General features: G+C 45.4%; 1 protein-coding gene across 1 annotated transcript in view; it reads right to left on the bottom strand.

The window, feature by feature from the left end:
• CDH20 (cadherin 20) overlaps positions 1-19,821 on the bottom strand; it is a 213,191-nt gene extending 193,370 nt beyond the window's left edge. Inside the window, exon 1 of the mRNA XM_069569322.1 lies at positions 19,741-19,821. The gene's annotated coding sequence lies outside the window, so the exon portion shown is untranslated. The remainder of the gene's footprint in view (positions 1-19,740) is intronic.
• Between the last annotated feature and the right edge of the window lie 3,617 nt (positions 19,822-23,438).

Below are 23,438 nucleotides of genomic sequence, written 5' to 3'. Positions count from 1 at the left end.
ATTAATAGAATGAATAGACAGAAAAATAGTAGGATATAGCAGACCTGAAAAGCAGTATCTGCCAATTCAATGTAATTAAGATTTATACAATTTTCACACAACAGCAGGATAAAAGTACTATTCAGGTTCCCACAGACTGTACACCAGGAGACACTGGAGTGTATCCAGGGACATAAATCGAGGCCAGCACCATTAACTGAAGAGACTGCCTTTCCTTCCGTTATAGCCTTGCCTCCTTCGTCATAGATTACTGATCATAGGTGCATGGGTTTATTTCTAGGTTTTCTATCCTCTTCCACTGATCTCTAGTTCTGTTTCTGAGCCAACACCACACTGTTTTGATGACTACAGCTTTGGAGTCAAGTATTAAGTCAGGGAGCCTGATTCCTCCAGCCTCGATTTTCTTTCTCAAGATCGTTATGGCTCTTTGGGGTCTTTTGTGTCTCCATTCAAATTTTAAGATTTTTTTTTGTTCTAGTTCTGTGAAAAATGCCATTGGTAATTTTGCAGGAATTGCATTAAACCTGTAGATTGCCTCAGGCAGTATAGTCATTTTGACCATATTGCTCCTTCAAAACCAGAGAAAAGGGACTTCCCTGGCAGTCCAGTGGTTAGGACTCAGTTCAGTTCAGTTGTTCAGTCGTGTCCAACTCTTTGTGATCCCATGGACTGCAGCACACAAGGCCTCCGTGTCCATCACCAACTCCCTGAGCTTACTCAAACTCATGTCCTTTGAGTCAGTGATGCCATCCAACCATCTCATCTTCGTCCCCTTCTCCTCCTGCCTTCAATCTTGCCCAGCATCAGGGTCTTTTCCAATCAGTCAGTTCTTTGCATCAAGTAGCCAAAGTAGTGGAGTTTCAGCTTCTACATCAGTCCTTCCAAAGAACACTCAGGACTGATTTTCATTAGGATGGACTGATTGGATCTCCTTGCAGTCCAAGGGACTCTCAAGAGTCTTCTCCAACACCACAGTTCAAAAGCATCAATTCTTCGGGGCTCAGCTTTCTTTATAGTCCAACTCTCACATCCATACATGACTACCGGAAAAACCATAGCTTTGACAAGATGGACCTTTGTTGGCAAGGTAATGTCTCTGCTTTTCAATATGCTGTCTAGGTTGGCATAACTTTCCTTCCAAGGAGCAAGTGTCTTTTAATTTCATGGCTGCAGTCACCATCTGCAGTGATTTTGGAGCCCCCCAAAATAGTCTGTTACTGTTTCCACTGTTTCTGCATCTATTTGCCATGAAGTGATGGAACCAGATGCCATGATCTTAGTTTTCTGAATGTTGAGGTTTAAGCCAACTTTTTCACTCTCCTCTTTCACTTTCATCAAGAGGCTCTTCAGTTCTTCTTCACTTTCTGCCATAAGGGTGGTGTCATCTGCATATCTGACGTTGCTGATATTTCTCCCGGCAATCTTGATTCCAGCTTGTGCTTCATCTAGCCCAGCATTTTGCATGATGTACTCTGCATATAAGTTAAATAAGCAGGGTGACAATATTCAGCCTTGACGTACTCCTTTCCGAATTTGGAACCAGTCTGTTGTTCTATGTCCAGTTCTAACTGTTGCTTCCTGACCTGCATACACATTTCTCAGGAGGCAGGTGGTTAGGACTACCAGCTTCCATTTCAGGAGGTGTGGGTTCTATCCCTGGTCAGGGAACTAAGATCCTACATACTGTGTGGTGTGGCAACAAAAAAAGAAAAAAGACATTACAAGAAAAGAAAATCATAGGCCAATATCACCAGTGAACATAGACACAAAAATTTTCAACAAAATACTAGCAAACCAAATCCAACAGTGTATCCTATACCATGATTAAGTAGGATTTATCCAAGGAATGTAAGAATTTTTCAATGTCTGCAAATCAATCAGTGTGATACACTATGTCAACAAACTGGAGAATAGAAACCATATGATTATCTCAACAGATGCAGAAAAAGCTTTTGACAAAATTCAACATTCATCTATGACAAAACTCTCCAGAAGGTGGACATAGAGGAAACCTACCTCAAGATAAAAAGGGCCATATATGACAAGCCTATAGGTGACATTGTGCTCAGTGGTGAAAAGCTGAAAGCATTTCCTCTGATATCAGGAACAGGACAAGGAATGTTCACTCTCACCACTCTGGTTCAACACAGTGTTGGAAGTCCTAGCCATGGCCGAGGAGAAGAAAAGGAAATGAAAAGAATCCAAGTGGAAAATAAATAAAACTGTCAGTGTTTGCAGATGACGTGATACTATACATAGAAAATCCTAAAGAGAGAGAGAGAGAGAGGGCTCTCCATTTCCCTACCTTCTGATAATATTTGCAGTTAGTATTTAATATTGTTTCCTCTGTTATTAGGGAAAGTGCAAATACTTTATAATTGAATATTATTGCTTTGAGATTGGCATTATCACTCCCAGTTTTCAAATGAGTGAACTTGCTAGGAGAAATGAAATAACTTGTCCAGGAATTTAAGAAACATGCCTGCAGGGAGGGTCAGGAACAGTGAGCTAAAGCAACCAGATTTCAACGTCTACTGGCTACTCTCCCAGCTGATGCTGCGGAGCTTACCGTGCGGTGGGGAGAGGGACACTCACGTCCAGCGTGTGGGACGGGCTCTGCTCTGTGGTTCCCGGCATATGATCCTGGAGCCAGCAGTGTCAGTCGTCCCTAAATTGTGTGAGTCCTGAGACAGTGCACTTAACGATCACACAGTACTGTTATGTTCTGTCTTCTGAGGTTCACCAAGGAGTTTACATTTTAAGTTGCAGCTAATGCAGAATTATTGACAATCATTTTCTGCTCTCCCACCCTCATTCCCCATTCCCCGTGCCACTGAAGAATTGATGCTTTTAAACTGCGGTGTTGGAGAAGACTCTTGGGAGTCCCTTGGACAGCAAGGAGATCAAACCAGTCAAATCCTAAAGGAAATCAACCCTGAATATTCATTGGAAGGACTGATGCTAAAACTGAAGCTCCAATACTTTGGCCACTTGATGCAAGGAGCTGACTCATTGAAAAAGACCCTGGTGCTGGGAAAGATTGAAAGCGGGAGGAAAAAGGTGCAGCAGAGGATGAGATGGTTAGACAGCATCACTGACTCAATGGACATGAATTTGAGCAAATTCCGAGAGAGAGTGAAGGACAGAGGAGCCGGGCATGCTGTAGCCCATGGGGTTGCAAAGAGTCGGACATGAATGAGCGACTGGACAGCAACAAATGCCGCCGAATCGAGGATTCGCGTAAGCACCAAAGAGAGGGCTGTGAGCTGTGACGGAGATCGACCAGAGGCTGATGGAGGATTCGCCTAAGCACCAAAGAGAGGGCTGTGAGCTGTGGAGGAGACTGACCAGAGGCCGATGAGTCCCATCTCCTCTTACTATCCTCAAAAGAGTGCATTTCCCAGTCTCCCTTGCTGTTAGCTTTGGGTCATGTGGCAGAGTTCTGGCCAGAAGGGGCAGCTGGAAGTGGCCTCAGAGTTTTCATCACTCACTACAAAACATTCTGAAAGGTCCCTCGCAGTTTCTGTCTTTGCTTCTCTACTGACTTTGTGCAAAAATTTCTGTCCCCTAAGTAAGGTGGGGCCACAAGCTGGAAGCAGCCTTAATTTCTGAATCACTGCTTGGAGAAAAAGCACTCAGAAGGTCCACCTGACTTGACATTGAACTGTGATGTGAGGAATAGATAGACAATCACCGTGTTTAACCACTGACATCTGGCATTTTTGTTACAGCAGCTGGCAGATATTACCCTAAATACTGCTTATAGCAACGGTCTTGAGCCCTCACAGTGCACCCTTTCTTTTCCTAAAGCACATCTCCATAGCTACCTTGACCATGTCAACTTGAGACCCCAGGAGTCCAGGTCCATAACCAAGGGGATTATTGAAGGGAGTACAGTCTTGATAGAAAGTTCAGTGGTCTGCTACAAAGATAATGGAGGCATGGAGAACACCAACACCACGGAGAACAATTTTAAGCCAGAAATTTAGACGAAAATGACAAGGGAGGCACCATAAAGCAGTAGAACGGAGAGAAAAACCTAGATTCTTTAGATACTTTGTAAGACTTGACAGCAATAGACATTACTAGGAGAAAGCAATGGCAACCCACTTCCAGTACTCTTGCCTGGAAAATCCCATGGACAGAGGAGCCTGGTAGGCTGCAGTCCATGGGGTCACACAGAGTCGGACACGACTGAAGTGACTTAGCAGCAGCAGCAGCAGCAGCAGACATTACTAAGTAACTTAAAACTCAAAGGCCACATAAGCAGTACAGAGACCCATTGGCTGGGGCAGTGGGAGGTTGGGGAGGGGGGTGGTGGAGCACTGCATGGCTCCTCCACTGGCAGGAACAATGGCACGGGTTCCTGGAACCCAGTCTCAGGTTAGTCAGCTACTGTGTGACCACTGGGAAAGCCGCTTAAACTCACTGAGTTCAAACAACGTTCAGGGATTTCTTAATGCTTGAGTCAATCTAAATGGGACAAAACATGAATAAGCTTTATAAGTTAAAATGTTGTTTTTATGGATAGAATGTATATGTCTGCTTCAAATTCATACGTTGAAACCCTAACTGCCCAGTGTGGCTATATTTGGAATAAAGAAGTAATTAGGTTACATGAAATCGCAGGGATGGGGCCCCAATCCCACAGGATTAGTGTCCTTATAAGAATAGACTTAGATCGCTCCTCTCCTTCCCTCCCCACCTCCCCTTCCTTCTCTCCTTACATACATGCACAAAGAGATCTCCAAGGAGGCAAGCCCTCATTAGACTCCAACTCTGCTGAGCTGGGACTCACATTTTTGCCGCCCAGCCTGTGCTATTTTGATATAGCAGCCCAAGCTCTCTCGTACATGACCTTGGCCCTTATTCTCCAGGAATCCATTTAAATCATCAGCTCCAGTTTGTTTGTGAAGATATAAACCAAACTACAGCGTCACAAGCTACAATGTGAGAGTGATGAAAACATCCAATTTTGATATTTTCTTTTATCACACACACATGGCTATTTAGGAGCTTAGCACTCTGGTCTTATTTGGGATGTTGCCACATTTGGTTTTTAGTCTTGGTTTGGAGAGCGATGGCTTGAATGAACAGATTCTAATTCTTGATACAGAACCTGTAGGTACTGAATCTCTAGATAACCATGTAAAACTAATTGTCACTGTACTGTACAGGAGTGGATCTCTAAAAGCACATGCTAACAACCGTGAAAAGGGCATACTTCTTTACACGGCAAAAACAGAATGGAGTTATTATAGAATCTGTAGGAAATGCTCATTAAGAACTCAAATTTCTTCTAAATTAGCCTGTTTCCTGGATGTCTCAGATTCAAGCATCTCATCCTGGGAAGACATATTCAGAGAATGACTATGCTTTAGGTTGAACTTGTAAATGAGTATTTCAAACTGCTAATGGTTAATAAATTTCTCCAGTTTTCCCCTGAAAGTGCCTATCTCCGGGACTTAAATCCACCTGCTTATTTTGGATTCGGGTTGGGTTTGCTAGGAGGAGGCAGATGGTGGAAGTCAAACAGAAGATTTTTTAGCTGGTAGGGCACAGAGAACAGATTTGCCAAAATGCCCTCTGGTGCCTGGAATTTAGGAACGGAGACCATGGCTAGCTGTTGGGTAATTCCAATGCTTCTCACAGCCACTCCTAAAGAGCACACGTTTCAGCCTCTCAGTCTTCAGCCTTCAAGGCACAGCCCCCGTGCAGTTTAAAGAGAAAATTCACTTGCACCAGCGCATCACAGAGCTGTACCTAGATTCCAAGGTGTAAACATAAATGTAATTATTCACATGCATTTTTTAAAGGCTGAGAAATTTCCTTTCCCCATGCAGTTCTGCTTTACAGCTCCTTTCCAATGCCCTTCATAATTTCCCTTTCTCTAGCGCTGGTGGCTCTCTTGTGCCTCTCCCCATCGATCTTTGCAGCTCCTCGTTTCCTGAAACAGCAAGGACCATCTGGGGTTCCCATCTTTCTGTGGTCATGCCAGCCAATGAGCTGAGGGGCGTGTGGACTTAGAACATTCACAGCATCAAGCTGGCACCACAGTGTTTCAAGGTAGGAAAGAACAAAAAAAAAATGCTTTAGGGCTATCATAAAGCAGCCAGCATTGGTACTGATGAGCCACCACCATTCGGAGCAGGGAACCCTGTGCTGCAGAAAAGGAAAACACACCGTTTCTGTCCTTTGAGGGAGCTATGACTCATTTGGGGGAGGGAAAATATCCACCTGAGACAGCCACCATTGTTGGCAAAAACAGCATCAAATCTGCTGCAGAAATGAAATTTAGCATAGGGGACAATGACAGAATCTTGCTGGGAGGCAGAAAATCTATGGCAAATTGTGGTCTCTTTCAGGAAGGTAAGTTTTGAGTCATCTTCTTAGAAAAGGATCAGACATAGGTCCAAAGAATTGTGGTTTCTTCAAGAAGAGAGGGTGATGAGCAAGGCTGTAGCAGAAACAGTTCCTAAGAGTCGAAGAGGAAGGAAAGTGACTTTTTTTGGCTTGGAAAGGCTGGACTTTCATTTGAACGCATTTGCTGAGACCTAAAATGTTTCAGTGGACGAAACAAAGAATATGAAATCAGTTGTAGCCAAGAGAAGGGTTGTTGGCAGATGGTGCAGAAAACATGAATTAGCGCATGTGAAATTAATTCACAGAGACAAAACTCTCTTTACCAAGGATGGTAACTTATTGTTCTAGTCATCAACTAATGACACTATGCCCTGGAAGGAGGATAAATACTAATAATTGGCTAAAAAAGGAAGACACCATGAATTTGAAGGAAACATTAGCAACATGTCCATCTCCGAGAGGCGTCCCTGGTAGCTCAGTGGTGAAGAGTCTGCCAGTGCAGGAGACTTGGTTCAGCCTCTGGGTGGGGAAGGTTCTCTGGAGAAGGAAATGGCACCCCACGCCGGTATTCTCACCTGGAGAATCCCATGGACAGAGGAGCCTGGTGGGCTACAGTCCAGGGGGTCGCAAAAGAGTGAGGCAAAACTTAGGGTCTAAACAACAACATCAAGCATCTGAAAAGGAAGAAAAAACACGGTCTGTGTTATTTCTCCAAGTCTCTAAAAAGCTCCGCAGGGAGTTTTCCCTCCTAAATGATGTTGAGAAAACTCCAGATTATCCTGGAGGGAGGCTGTGTGAAGAGAGGGTAGAGAAGAGAGAAGGCATAAAGCAACTGCTCCAAGGAAGAGCATTATTTCAAGTTTATTGACAGCATCTCATCTCCTTAATTATAGCTTTGTTGACAGCTAGTCACTTTGCATGCACGGGATCCTTTCGAAACAATTTGTATTCCAGCTTGCCTTGGAAGCAGAGAAATATTTGAGACAGTCGGTGTTTTTGGTAGTGGTAAACAGCCTGGGGTCTGTCAGCCCCGGGTGGTGTCACTGGGGAACACTCTTCCTGGGTGAACACTCTCAGCACTTCCTGTGATTTCTTGCCCTCCAAGCCACACATTTCTAAGATCATGGGTCCTCGAAGGGACTAGGAAGCCAGAGCAGGAATACAGCCACTGAACCATCCAGTTATCTGGCATTCTCAGCAGAAAGTACGCCCAGTGCTGGTCTGTTGAGTGCGGCCCACAAGCTCCCCAGGACAAGTAGAGGCGAGCTGAGCTAAGAAGGGAGGGGGAACACGAGAGGTGTCTAGGGGCTTCCCTGGGGGCCCACTGGTTAAGAACCCGCCTTGCAACCCAGGGAACAGGGCTCCGATCCCTGGTCAGGGAATTGAGGTCCCACAGGTCTCAGAGCACCTAAGCCCGCGGGCGACAGCTGCTGAAACCCTGGGACCCCAGCCAGAGAGTCCGCGCCCACAATAGAAGAGGCCGCCTCGCACACCAGGCCCCGCGTGCACAAGTCCCGACACAGCTAACTAAGCAAGGGTTAAACGAGGGCAGTACCTACGCCTGGGCATCTAGACTTCACTTATGAGAGTCCCTTCGTTTTAAAAGCTGAGTTGCTAGATCCCCAGGCTTACCAATACTCAAGTCAAAGGCCAAAAGCTCTTCCCCAGTCAACCATAAATGATTTGGAATCATTTACAATTTCACTTAATCCTGACCTTCTGTTCTCTCAGTTAGTGTAGATAATGATCATTGAATTACACTCTGCAATTAACCTCACATGTGCCTAGATTTCCCTCTTACGCCAAGCCTCAGGGGGGAATGTACGTGTCCAACTTGCATTTTATTTTAGCATTTTTGTGTTTCTTAAAAAACTCTACTTATACTCATAAATAAGGAATACTTGTCAGAAGCTATGCTTTTCAGTTTTTTTAAGAAACAGTTTTTCTGGGCTCCTTGCATAAATTGTTTATTGTTCAATATGGCTGTGACTTTTCAGTGCAGTTGCTTATTGTTGATGTCTTCAATTTGGCTTAAGGATTTCTTTTACCTAGCGCCAAATGTATGAAAGTTTTCCTTTTATCTTAAAGATGCAAGAGCTGTCTTTGGTATCTCCTGTAGGACATTAGTAGAGGTGAGGTTGGGATGGGAAAGAGAAGGTAACATCTCTAACTTGAAGGCTGCATATTATGATGGAACACGCCCCTAATGCCATTTCCTCTCTAGTCTGTGACACTATAAGACCATGCCTAGTGGTCACGGTTTTCTCCTCTGTACATCATTTAATCCTAACCCAGCTATTCATATCCCTTAGCCAGTGACTTCTAAAGGTACCAGGACTTAAGGCCATCTACCCTTCTCAGAACTATGAATGAGGCTAGAGATCGAAGCCATATGGCTTTTGACACACTCTGACCCAAGAAGCCTGAAGTCCGGGGGCAGGTACTGGTAGCATTTGCTTGGTACATTCTTCAGTGCTTGCAGGAGGCCTCTTTCCCAGGTTCGTTCCTAACTCGGTCTGTCCAAACCCCCTGAATAGCCTGTCCGATCCTACACTCTGAGTGGCCCACACATGATGGGAAGCACAGTCTCATGGTTCCATACTGCTTCAGGCTGTAGAGATGCTTCCAATGACTCGTGGTCATTGAGGAGACGTCTTGCTTCTTGAGAGACAGTACTTCCCACCATGAAGGATATTGAGAGCACTCTTTGTATCAGTTCCCCCTATGGAATAAAGTAAAAACCCAGGGGCGGGTACTTGTGAATAAAACACCAGTGGGATAATCTCCACTCTACTTCACAAAGTCATACAAAGGTTCCGCAAGCCACAATTTGACAAGGGAGAATGAAACCCTGGTGAGAATACGTTACAGTGAGAGACTCAGCAAGGCTGGTATTTTAGACACGAGCCTTGGTGGGCTGTGAGCACACTGCACACAGACTATTTTGTTATCAGCAGATGACGTCCGACGTCCTCTTCTGAACGGCACGTTCAGGGTCCAGTGAAGCGTCCTTCCTTTTGACAAAACGGTTGCCCCAAAGACAGCTGCCTAGGACACCACTCTAAGTTCTATGATACGTGCCTGAACCACCTCTGACACCTGCCTTGATGTTTTGCAAGAATGATAAATAGAGAAGTATGGACTTCAGTAAGTGCTGAAGTCTTGCAAGCACCAGGGTAGCAATACGTTTAGAAAGCAGATGCTAAAGAGTGTTTCAAGTCTTTAGCTGATTTTTGTCAGGAAAGGTGGGCACGAAGAAGTACTGCCTAAGAATAGGAAGTCACCAGACTCGAGTTGCAAAGTGGAAGTTATCTTCCACTAAATCTGAGTCACAGATGGGCTGAGTCCAGTGCCCTCAGGCAGAGTGGTTTAAAGCTTTTCGGCGTCATTTTGGCATTGAGATAATAAAGGCAGAGAAAGTCGTCTGAAAATCAGTTTTGGTTTTATGAAATGTCTAACAAGATAATCATTAAGACAGAAGATCACCCAACAAGATACTCGTGATCAGAAGAAGGCACAGTCTTCAATGATATAATCGGCTAAAATAACTTGACCATTAGAATGTCCTAAATTTGTGGAAATCCACGGTCCTGTTTTCACACTAGTACTTTCAGCCTGGAGGCCTAGGTTTTAATTCTCTAACGTAGAGAAAAGTGTCTGAAATTTCAATACCAATCTTTCTTCTAAAGACATTTAAAAAAACCCTAAAAACCCTGTTTTCCCTATTTACTTAAAGTTGACTCACAGCAATTTACACTCTTTGAAGGAAGCAACATCATAGATAATAGAAAAAAACAAATAATTTTTAAAATGATGTATTTTAGTTCTTGAAAGGTGTTTTATGTATTTGCATTTAAATAGCCACACGTCTTAAATTCTAGAAAAAAATCATTTCAAACATAATAGTGTCCTCCCATATGCTGACAGGGTGAGGAGCGTGACAGATTTTGTAACTTCGCGCTGACTCAGGTTCAAAGTAGTAAGGCTGGGATTCCTAGCTGTGTGAGCCTGGAGAAGTTATGTCCCTTCGCTGAGATTCAGTTTCCTCAGTTACAAAGTGGTGATGATACCAGTTCCTGCTTCATGAAGCTCAAGTCAGAAAGCAGTGGGATAATGCTGGTGATATGCTTAACATAGGCTTGGCACACAGGAAGGCATGCTTACTCTGTGTGGCATGCGGTAAAATTCTCTGGCTTATTCCATTCCGTTTACTCCAGTGACTCTGAATATGTGAATTAGAGAAAATACAATCTGCGTGCATGCCAAGTGGCTCAGTCGTGTCCACTCTCTGCGACCCTGTGGACTGCAGCCCAGCAGGCTCCTCTGTCCATGGGATTCTCCAGGCAAGAGGACTGGAGTGGGGTGCCATGTCCTCCCCCAGGGGATCTTCCCAACCCAAGTAGAGACCAGAGATGTTGCTAAATGTCCTAAAAATCACAAAACAGCTCCTTTACACTCCTCTAATAAAGAATTACTTTTGAACTGTGGTGTCAGAAAAGACTCTTGAGAGTCCCTTGGACTGCAAGAAGATCCAAACGATCCGTCCTCAAGGAGATCAGTCGTGGGTGTTCACTGGAAGGACTGATGCTGAAGCTGAAACTCCAATACTGATGCGAAGAACTGACTCATTGGAAAAGACTCTGATGCTGGGAAAGACGGAAGGCAGGAGGAGAAGGGGACAACAGAGGATGAGAAGGTTGGATGACATCACTGACTTGATGGACATGAATTTGAGCAAGTTCTTGGAGATAGTGAAGGACAGGGAAGGTCGGCATGCTGCAGTCCATGGCGTGCTTTTTCCGACTCTCACAGAGAGTCAGATACGACTGATCGGCTGAACAACAAATAAAGAATTAAGAATTATCTGGCTCAACATGTCCTTAGTACCAAGGATAAGAACCCTGCTGTAGGGGAGAGAGTATAGCTGCATGATTAGAACCCCAAACTTGGGAGCCGGAGACTCCTGGGTTTGAAATCTGCCTAGGAGACCACATAATCCTGTGCCTCGGATTCTGCATCTGTAAAAGGAAGATGGTAACTATACTGGTTTCACAAAGAGGATTAATGAGGTCATGCTTCTGAAGCACTCAGCACAGTGTCTGGCGAAGAGGCAAGGACTAACTCCATGGTGGCTGTTTGCACGGCCCTTTCTACGTTCTCTCTGAACGCCGCGCATTTTAATTGACACAAGCGCACTATGTGAGAGTGTCAGTCGCTCAGTTGTGTCCAACTCTTGGCAACCCCGTGGGCTGTAGCCCGCCAGGCTCCTCTGTCCCTGGGATTTTCCAGGCAAGAAGACTGGAGTGGGTTGCCATTCCCTTCTCCAGGGGATCTTCCTGACCCAGGGATTGAACCCCAGGTCTCCTGCATTGCAGGCAGATTCTTTACCGTCTGAGCCACACACTTAGCACAGTGTCTGGCACAGAGGCAAGGACTAACTCAGTGGTGGCTGTTTGCACGGCCCTTTCTACATTTTCTCTGAATGCATTTTAGTCGACATAGGCACTCTGCATAAATGTATCTACAGAAATGGACAGGACTTCTATATCATGAAGAATTCTGTTGTTTTTCTTATTCAAAGAAAGAAGCCTCTGCAGTTTGACCTCAAATACTCACCAGCCCCATGAATCAGATGATCACCTCTGTGCTTAGCTGCCTGAAGTATTCCACCGAGGTGCTGAACTGCCAAATGGATTACTTTTTTAATGACTACTCAAGGATTTTATTTCCAAATACGAGTATGCCTCATATTTTTAGACTGAATAAATGTTCCCAATATTATTGAGAAGAGAACATAGGCTATGGATAAAGGTAGATACCATTATAATACTTCAAAACTATAATATTAACGAAGAAGTACTTTGCTAGATACCATTTGCTTTAAATACAATTTGTAGTGAGATTGTGCTCAGTCACTCAGTTGAGTCTGACTGTTTTGCAACCCCATGGACTGTAGCCCACCAGGCTCCTCTGTCCATGGAATTTTCCAGACAAGAATACTGGGGCGAGTTGTCAGTTCCTGCTCTAGGGGTTGCAGGGATTGAACCCGTGTTTCTTGTAGCTCCTGCATTCTTTATCACAGCACCACCTGGGAAGCCAAGCAGTGAGATTAATGATAGCATAAATCTTATTTCATATTTATTTATAAGACGAGCATCCTTGGGAGTTCTTGCCAGTTTGTGCAAAAAGTATGGCACAGATTTAGAGTCTTATTCAATATCCAAAAAAAGCTTACAAGACACATGCTCTCCAGTGTGGCTTCTTCTCTCAATGATGTAATGGTGATGCCTTTGCAATTCATACTTCCGATGAGGCCTTGGGTGTAAGGGATCAAGGAATTTGAAAACGAGATATTGAAACTTGCCTTGTTTCTTAACAATACAAGCAAAATGAAGGAAACCTTTGGGTCTGTGTAAGGGTGGGCACAGAAATGGCTGGCATGTTCAGCTGGCTTCCCCCCAACACCCCGCCCCCGCCAGAGTTAAAAGGTACTTAGTAGGTGATACTGTGCATTCTACGTGTCTACTCAAAACATTTTGAATGGAAAAGGATCTTAGATGCAAAAACTGAGTGTTCACGTCCATCTGTTTTGGGTGCTATTGATAATAATCTTTCTTATCAGAGTCCTGAGGATCTTTCAAATTTAAAAAAAAAAACAACACATATTTTGTTTCCTTCAGAGATTACATCTAAATGAAACTCCTTCAGCTAACTTCTAATTAAACATGTTAAATAAAATTACTTCTTGTTGGCTTTTACAAACAGATTATGGTAAGTTCATTGATTATTCATAATATGTGTACATTAACCCCACATTAGGAATTGATAGGGGTTCCAAGTCACTAGGTTTATAAAACGAAAAAAAGGAATAATGAATATGGTATGAAGTGCACATTATTCCATCAGAGAAAAATAGTTACAAGATCTTTAACCACACATTTTTATAGACACATCTAAAAGACATGTCCAGCTGTACTCTTAAAGTGTGCATTCAACAATTTCTATCAGCTGCTATCTAATAAACTCTGTTTTGATTTACTTGTGAAAAGTGGAAACCAAGGTTTGGTTCCATCCAAAGATATCAGCTGGAGAACAAATAAGCTGCACTGCCCATCTCCCCATCCTGTTTTGACCACAACTTTAGCACCGGTCTTGGTAAGTGGCTGCCTCTGGGAACAAGAGGTAATTGAATCTTCTTGCTAATTCTAGCCTGGTTTTCTCTTGACTATTAGCTCCCAATTATGCCAACGTATCGGAGAAGGCAATGGCACCCCACTCCAGTACTTTTGCCTGGGAAATCCCATGGACGGAGGAGCCTGGTAGGCTACAGTCCATGGGGTCGCTAAGAGTCGGACACGACTGAGCGACTGAGCGACTTCACTTTCACTTTCATGGATTGGAGAAGGAAACGGCAACCCACTCCAGTGTTCTTGCCTGGAGAATCCCAGGGACGGGGGAGCCTGGTGGGCTGCCGTCTATGGGGTCACACAGAGTTGGACATGACTGATGCGACTTAGCAGCAGCAGCAGCATGCCAACGTATTATACTATGTACTGTTCTCCAGGAAAACTCTGAGACCACCTTGTTCACTGAACGAAGGTCAGACCTCAAAGGAAAACAAACAAACAACAGTGTGATGCTACGCGTATGGACACTGAAGCCCCTTAGGGCCCCTGCGTTTCGTTTTGGGGACAGTCAACCGAGCTCATTGCATCATCGGTGGGGGAGGGCAGGTGGCTGGAGTGGGCTGCGCAGGGGCACCTCCTGCAGGCTTCGGCCCTCCCGTCTGGAGCTGAACTTGGCTGCAGCTGCATGGTTGGGCCTGACCATCAGGCTGTGTGTCAAACAAACGTCTCTGACACCCAAGGGGGCCACTGCCGTGGAATGAAGTTACTGTATGAATTACCCTTTATTAGCTGCCACAGCAGCCTTTGAGTCATAATCAGTCAGTACGTCAGTACTTCAAAGACAGACTCTGTGTGAGGACTTCTTGTGAATAATAACCATTTGGTAAAGTGTCATCTTTATTATGGAGCGGCTGAGCACAGACATGCGGCTTTATTATGCAGAGACGCTATGCATTTTGGCAACTTGGGTATACGGAAACACACCTAATACTCCGGTAAATCTAAAGTAAAAGGAAAGTCTTTACATTTTTCCTCTTTATTTTTTTTTAAACTTCCCTCGTACCCAGACCAGAATATTGCCTATAATTATGACTATTGGTCACAAGCATATCTTGCCAGTTTAGAGAAAGAATTTGAAGTAACAAAGAACATTCAGGTTAAAGAACATTCAGGTTTTTGACTTACTATAAACTCATCTATCTTGGAAATTCCATTAATTCAATTTCATTTTCCTTATAAAAATGAAATAAATACCTAGCTATTGAGAATCTACTATGTATAAGATTCCAGTTAGGAGCATAGAACTATAAAGAAATATCTCTTCCATATAAGATACCTCTTCACTCTTAACATGATAATGGCATTTGTTGGAATACAATTGTAACTTTTGATCAGATTGTCAAGCATTCTTATAAATAGCAAAAATACCTCCATTTCGGGCAGTGTTGTACAAGTCTTTGACAGCTGTATTTTGCATGGCTGGCCCTTCCTGTTTTGGAAGGAGAAATGAGCTGTATTGCTATAACCTTCCTTTGCATATATTTAAAAGATCCAACAGTTTATAGCTTCCCTTACTCTTTTATTGTAGTTATTCATTGATGTACTCCCATACCAAATGTTCACTCTTTTATGAGTCTTTAAACTTAAAAATATTACATATACCTTTAGGCAAATTGGACCATTTGTGTTTTGCATTGCACTTGAGTAATGCTTTGAGTTGAATATTCTTAGGGTTCTAAAATTAAGTTAATCCATATGTAATTAGGAATATTCTTAACTAGACAGTCCTGGTTAGCAGATTGGCAGATTACTCTGAAAAACTATTTAGCAAACCATGAATAGCAATTCAATGAGAAAAGGCTAAGTTTCTCTTTAAAATGGGTTGTTTCTATAATTTAATGTGGAAATATGATCTTCTATTTTTAATTGCTGTAGACAGTGCGTTTTGTAAAGTAGAATTCTGCCTTCCGAGAGCTCAGTAGTTTTGTACCACTTCTGCTTTTTCAACACTTCAGTAAGTATTCTTCCTTTGCAGTCCTTTTTGATTCAGGATGGATAAAAGAAACTAAAGGTTAGGAAGGACAGTTCTGTACCTCTTAAACAAATTGAGACAGAATGAGTATCTTGGAGAAACTAAGTATTTCTCTTTATGAGACTTTATGACCTTATGTGATTTATTATGCTTTCTTTATAGCATAGTGTTTTTATTCCCAGAACAATTATACTTAACATTGACACTTAAAAATGTTCCTTTTTAAAATTCAAATAATGAGAATTTGCTCCATATTCTATGTCAACATTGAGATTCAGGGAGGGTTTGAACGAACAAATACATGGTTCTTCCTTTCCTGCACCCCAGACGCCAAGTACGTAATGCTCTCCATTCCTTTACTCATTTCTTCACTGCAGAAGTCATTTCAGAAGGGATTTATGACAGTGCCATCTTTTAGTAAATAACAATAAGTCACAGTCCACTGCCTATAAGAACTGTAGCTGCTCAGTCACTTAAAAATCACCTTTATTGCTTACGTTTGCTTTTTTTCCATCCTAAATTAGTATGAAAATACTGAAGAGGCCATTTCTTCAATTAAATGTGAAAGATTAATCACTAGGCAATTTGGTTCACAACAGAAAATATAATTAAATGTCAAAAATGGAATATTTACTTCTTAAACCTTATATATCTGTGAAATATTTGTTGGAGAAGCACAAAAATGTGGTGCTATTTGTGGATATTTTGATTGGGCTGATACTAAGGTCTGCACATAGCAACCTTATTAATTAGAACTGGAGCTGCCTAATGCATCCATTCCTACTGTAGTTTCCCATGCTGATTTTAGAAGATGAGAAATTTTGTCCATAACCAGAGTGGAACCTGGAAGGGGGAAAATGGCAGCAGAGGATCTCAGGCTGCCAGCGCTCCTGGGGTTCTGGGGAGATGAACACACTTTGAAAAGAGAAAGAAAAGCTAGCCAGGACTTTCCTGTTACCCTCAGAGTAAAGCAAGCGAGATAAAGGTGATGTGCCACTTTCCTGTTTCTCCCTCACCCTCATTTTCACTGCCCTGCACTGCTGATCACACCACCACCAGATCAGAATGAACAATTAGCTGCCTAATTATTCTAGTCACACCAGCCCACAATGAAATCTTTATTCCGTGTTTACAGCAACCTTTGGCAGAGACTGTCTTGCTGTTTCTAAACTAAGAAGAACTGCCCTTTGGCTCCTCTCAGCATCAGCTGCCTTGGTTTCAGCCTTGGATGCCAATAATCAGACTTCTTTTTCTTCCAGAGTGGACACTCTTTTTTTTAGGGTGAAAAGACCTATTCTCATCACTCCCCCATATATTCTGGCTGATTTATGTCCCAGCTACTGCAGCTCTTCCTTCCGTATCTCTTTACATTTTTCCTCTCTCCATAGAACACCATCAGGCCGAAGCCCATTTTAAGTCCAAAATTGTAAAAAAAAAATGCTTAACCAAACAGTGCTCACTACTATGAGGGAAAGAAAAACACAGCTCCTGGCTTCTGAGTAGAGGGAAGTCAAGGAAATCCCTTCTGCTTTTCTAAACTGCTAATTTTCTAGCTCAAAAGGCATTCAAAAACTTCTCTACCAGGGAAAAACATACCCACTTTTCAGTGACTCTCTTCAGTATTTCCAACTGTTTCCTTGAATTTGCCAACAGCTGCATGTCTCTGAGAAGCTTCAGAACTTGGGAGATATTTACAAATACATAAGGGCCTGACACAGTACATCTCAATGGCTTTGCAAAGGCAAGGGAAACGAGTGCAGTGAGCAGGCAGGGAGAGAGAAGTTAACAGCAATCCCAAGAGCGGAGCTGGGCAGTGTCTTTACCAAAGGGAGGCGAGTGAGGCCCCCTGCTTAGCCCTCATTGGAGCATCGAGTTCTGGTCCTGAATGTGTGAATAGACAACAGCCAGGACTGGGTAGACTGCCCTACGCTGTTAAACTGTTTTTTTCTAGAAGAACATTTCCCTGCTCCGAAAGGAGGATGGCAACTTTCTTCCTGTTCCAGTCTCCAAAGTCTATGCGATGGCTGCCCTAACAACCCTTCCGTGCTCACTTCCTGCATTCCCACTGCCTTTCCTGGGAGAACTGGGTCATAAAATTTTACCTGGGAGAAAGGTAGAAGGGGGCGTTTCAGTAGTATAAACACTGATTAAACTCCCGGGCAACTCTCCCCAAATGAAAGATAATTTTTCTACAAGAATGTCAAGAATGCTAAGTCATTTCTATGTTTGCACTTTCCCTTTCCATTTTAATTTTGCACTGCCACATGGTACACATGCTGAAAATGTAGCTCCGTAACCTGCGGTGTAGCAAACTTTTCCCACAAAACGTTAAAACTGCGTATTTTATAGACTGTCTTTTCCCAGGATGCTTGCAGCATTTTGGGGATACAAAATTAGATCATCTCACCGTGACCGTCCTATTAGAAAGGCACGGCTACCCGTGCATTGGCAAACAGGGAAAATCGGGGCACTGGCAAGGGAAGGTCATAGCAAAGTCAATGGCAACAGCCTAAATAGACTCTGGGAGCTTGGTTCCAATTTCTAATACTTCCCGTTTGCTCTCCATTTGTCTCTCTCTTTTCTCTGGCAGGAAGGGATGTGGCCAGCGAGGAGGCTTGACCTCATCTCCTGTTCTTGGCTTGACTCGCACGCTGTCCTCCCACCCTCCTGGCCTGCCTTCTGCGTCATCAGCTGGCCAGCTCTGCACCCAGGAGCAGCTCGGACCAGGGGCCAAGCCCTGGGGAGGCCACCGCAGGTGCCCTTGGGTAGCCTCTGGTGTTGGGAGCTGGAGCCTGCCGTGGCCAGGTGACGTGCCCAGTGGGACGGCGAGGGTCACAACAAGAGAAACATTTATTTCCAAATTGTAGGAATACACCAAAAGAGACAGCTGAGTCCAGTATGGGTTAGAGACTGGCAATGCCTCCACCGTTCTGGAGCCAAAGGACGCTAGAGCGGATAGAAATATAACCCTCATCTAGAGCGCTGGTGCCAGCGCGTTGTGGAGTTGCGACTTTTTGCTGTTTCTGGTGTTCTTACATAGCTCCAGTTCCTTTGCGGGGAGGAGGGGTTGTCCCTGACACCCCCACAGATCTGAGGGATAATTTTCTTTGATTGGGATCAAGGGATCATCAAGGGATCAAGGGACATTTGGGAGCGGGGAGGGGCAGACTCAGTTTCCAGGCGACTGATAACAATCGGAAGACAAAATCCTTTCTGGCATCCGTGCCAATAACAACAGCATTAATAGCAGTACTAATGATGGCATAGGAAACCCTCCAGTGGTCTGATGCCAGCCCTCTTACTCTCAGCCTGTCTTGGGAGGGGGGCGCAAAAAACAGCTCGGCGCTGCCTCCCAGCTGCCCTCTGGGTTCCATCCTCCAGCCCAACCCGAGGAGGATAGCCAGGCAGAGTCATGCTCCGTCGCAGGTCCAGCCTAAGTCTCCGTGTTGCTAAGGGCACGCTGGAACTCCGCGAGAGCGTTTCCTCTGCACATCGGCAACTTTCACCCCATCTGGTCCTCCGCCGCCCCACCCCCGGTTTCCATCCACAGCAACTAGAGGGAGCAAAGCCCAAACAACCCGCGCGCCATCCAGAGCGTCCCCGGGGGCATCCGGGCCCGGGGAGCTGGCGGTGTCCGGCAGGTGGCGGGGAAGCGAGTTGCCGCCACGGTCTCCTCCCACGGCCGGACTCGGGCGTGGGTGCCGCGCCAGGCGCGGACGGGGGCCGACCGCGCGGCGCCCAAGCCTCCCTGGAGCTCAGGTCTCGGGTCCCCCGCCGGCGCGCGTCTTCGAGCCGGGGACGCGGCCGGCCCTCTCCAGCCCGCGCCTGCCGGGGAGAGGCGCCGCCGCCCGGGGGCAACTAGGGAGCAGCCAGGGTCGGCGCCCCCGAGGGTCTCGGGTCCCCACGGCCGGGCGCGCAGCCCCCGGCCCGCCCCACCGCCCTCCCGCCCTCCCGCCCTCCCGCTTGCAGAAAGCGGCTCCTCAGCGCGAAGGGAGCGCCCTAGCGTCCCCTGCCCCCAAAGTCCGAGCAAGTGCAACTCCGACCGGCTGGCAGGCCGGCCGCGGTGGCGGGGAGTTGCGGGGAGAGCGCGGCGCGGGGCCGGAGCGCGCGCAGCGCCCGAGGGGGCTCCCGGGAGCGCGGACCCCGGCGCCCGAGCAGCCCCGCACCCCGAGCCCGGGACAAACGCGCGGCACCCCCACCCACGAGCTCCCCGCTTACCTGGCACGGCCGGCGCCTCTGCGGGGCCGCTCGGTCCAGACTCCTCGGGGCCGGCGTCCGGCTCACATGGTGGCCCCGCGCCCCGGGCGGCCGCTGTCCCGCTGGTCCCTTCGCCCCGGCTGGAGGCGCTGCCCCCGGCCCCCCACCCCCCGGCCCCCTCCGTCAGAAGTGGCACAGCGTCTCGCCCTTCGGCTCTTTGGCAAAGTCTCCGCGCGGGCGCCAGGAGTTGCGCTCGATGCCCGGCGCGCCCAGCCCGCCGAGGCCCCGCCCCGCCCGCCGCGGTGCCCGGCGCTGCGCCCGGCCGCGAGCAGAGGCCCCCGGCGCGGTCACCGGCCCCCGAGCGCGGCGCGCGGCCCGCGTCCCCTCCCTCGCGCCTTCCCCAGCCCGAGTGGCTGTCGCCTGCCTGTGCGGGTCCTCATTCCCCTGCTCATGAATATTCCGGCAGAGGCTAATGCAGTGCGAGCAAATTGAATGAGCCAATTGGTGCCAGGAATATGCGCTCCTGCCTGCTTGGGAGCCGTCTGGATCCCCACCAGAAGAAAGCAATTAGCGTCCGGTTGGCACCCTGTGGTTTAGACCAGTGAGGGGCAAAATGGGTTAATTCTTTAAACGCAGTTTAGAGCCGCATTTAAATGCTTCTACTCCTCCACTGGCTGACGGAGTAAGGAAATGTTAGGAGGCAGAGGAAAGAAACCGGGTAAACAGGCGCAGGGGGCGCTTCTGCCCCTAGACTCCCCCTGAACTTGAAGTCACTTACTCTGCCCATATTTTGAATTCTGGAAGAGGCAGTTGGTGAGAAAAGCAAGACGGGCAGACAGGATGGGAAAGGAGATGAGTCTCAGCCTGGATTCAACGTTGACCTTGAGGATGCTGAGGACGCTAATCGTTTTCAGGAGGAGGAGTGAGGAGGCTTGGCAGACGGAGAGGAAGACCTCAGTCATCTGCTTTAGAGTTTCTCCAAGCGTTCAGATCGTCTTTGTCCTCATAGCAAAACCATTGGGTTTTAAGCATCTAGGGGAAGGAGAGACGGAACAGAGGGGTCTAAAGGTCTCAAGTTTCAGAGGAGGAAGCTGAGACCGCCTTGGGATGAAGAGAGCTTCTCAACTCACACAGTGACTATGGCAGGGCCATTCTAGAAGGTAATTCCCAATCATGATCCAAGCTTCTCCATCTGGTGGCCAAACAGACAAGGTGGGCAGGAGGGACAATCTCTCTCTTCCTGCCTCCTACCCCGGAATGCCAGGCCCTTCACAGTTACTGATGACAGTTTGGGTTTAGCCAGTGGGCAAGAAGGTACCTTTGCCCAGTACTTTATCCGAATCTCTATAATCTTCGGGTATTTTAGGGTTTCCTCCCGCATCACAGAGTTTTTGAATACAGAAAGCTATTTTGATTGAATTGTTAGTCAATGATCTATGTGTATCAACAACGGAGAACACTGTGTGTGTAAGTAACTGATACCATCCTCGTGTGTGCGAACAGAGAAGAATACCTGGCTAAGGCGCTTGTGTGTATTTTAATAGGTTTAGTAAGGCCTGGAGTTGGAGCTCACTGAAAGAGGAGGAATTGTTAATGTTAGAGCAGCTAATGTTTCTCAAAAACTTAGTATGTGATGTGCATTAGACAAGTCCTCTCATTTAAAATTTCCAGCTACTCTATTCAATATACACTGTTATTTTCCTACTTTAATAGATGAGGAAGGTGAGGCTCGGATAGCAAAATCATGTGTCCACATCACATAGGTCTTAAGTGATGGAAACAAACTCTGATCCCAAGCAGTCTAATATGTTTGAGCCCTCAGTTCATTGGCAGAACATATTGCCCCCTTATCTAAAAACAGAGCCAGTTTCTTGATGTTTTGTTGAGGTGACTTGTCCTTGGTGATTAATTTCCTACTTAAATTTAAAGGTGGGGGAGGGAAAAACAGGGGTTTTTTTTTTTTTTTTGTATGGCTATTTTTATGTGTCAATTTGATTGGGCCACAGGGTGCTTGATGATCTGGTCAAATGTACTAGGTGTTTCTGTGAGGATGTTCTTGGATGAGAGTAACATTTAGACTAAGTAAAGCAGACTTCCGTCCTCAGTGGGGGTGGGCCTCATTCAATCAGTTGAAGGCCTTAATAGAGCAAAATGCCTGACCTTCGCCTGGGTAAGAGAGAATTCTTCCACTTGATGAGCTTGTAGCTGGGACATCATCTCTGCATATTTTAGCCTTGCCAGCCTCCATAATTGCATGAGTCATTTACTTATTATCTATTGCTTGCTGGTCTGTGTCTCTGGGGAATCCCGACTAATACAGATGGATAATATTCAGTAAATACAATTATTTGTGAAATTCCCATGAATGTCTAAATATTTCCATCTCTCAACACATTGCCTGATACATAGTATACAGTAAATAAACATTTTTTACTTAAGATTTTCCAGATTGCTTATTAACAAGGGAGGAACGATTATATATATGGGTGAGATTTATTTGTTGTTGTTCAGTTGCTCAGTTGTAGCCGACTCTTTGCAACCCCATGGACTGCAGCACACCAGGCTTCCCTGTCCTTCACCATCTCCCAGAGTTTGATCAAACTCATGTCCATCAAGTTGGTGATGCCATCCAACCAACTCATCCTCTGTCATCGCCTTCTTCTCCTGCCTCAATCTTGTCCAGCATCAGGGTCTTTTCCATTGAGTCAGCTCTTCATTGATATGATGGCCGAGTATTGGAGCTTCAACTTCAGCCTCAGTCCTTCCAATGAATATTCAGGACTGACTTCCTTTACAATTGACTGGTTTGATCTCCATGCAGTCCAAGGGACTCTCAAGAGTCTTCTCCAGCACCACAATTTGAAAGCATCAGTTCTTTGGAGCTCAGCCTTCTTTATCGTCTAACTCTCACATCTGTACTACTGGAAAAACCATAGCTTTGACTATATGGATGTTGGCTGGTAAAGTGATGTCCCTGCTTTTTAATATGCTGTCTAGGTTTGTCGTAGCTTTGCTTCCAAGGAGCAAGAGTAATTTAGTTTCATGACTAGAGTCACCATCTGAAGTGATTTTGGAGCTCAAGAAAATAAAGTCTGTCACTGTTTCCATTGTTTCCCCATCTATTTGCCCTGAAATGGTGGGACCCGATGCCATGATCTTTGCATTTTGAATGTTGAGTTTTAAGCCAGCTATTCCACTCTCCTCTTTCACTTTCATCAAGAGGCTTTTTAGTTCCTCTTCTGCCATTAGAGTGGCATCATCTGCATATCTGAGGTTGTTGATATTTCTCGAGGCAGTCTTGATTCCAGCTTGTGATTCATCCTGTTCAGCATTTCTCAGGATGGATTCTGCAGAGAAGTTCAATAACCAGGGCAGCAATATACAGCCTTCATGTACTCCTTTTTCGAATTGCAGCCTTTTTATTAGATTTAAGTAAAATTTTATCTTTGAGGAACTAAGTAGTGGATCATAATGGACTGACTCAAAACAAGATTGATAGATGTTATCTGAGGGGAAATTTTTATTATTCCAATTTTAGGGGTAAAAATGATCAGATTAGATCTCTGAATTCAACAGCCATTGAGTATCTATTAAATGCAAGTCACATTTCTATTCAAATATTTTCTATTGAAGTTCACAGTTGAATCACTTAAAACAGTTGAGGATCTGCTATATTTTATTCTCTGAAACTCTGGGTACTTTGAAACCCTTTGTCTTAA

This window comes from Ovis canadensis, chromosome 23, assembly GCF_042477335.2.
Source record: "Ovis canadensis isolate MfBH-ARS-UI-01 breed Bighorn chromosome 23, ARS-UI_OviCan_v2, whole genome shotgun sequence".
Classification (NCBI taxonomy): domain Eukaryota; kingdom Metazoa; phylum Chordata; class Mammalia; order Artiodactyla; family Bovidae; genus Ovis; species Ovis canadensis.
Note: the sequence above shows the minus strand (reverse complement) of the source record. Positions and strands in the feature narration are given on the sequence as shown.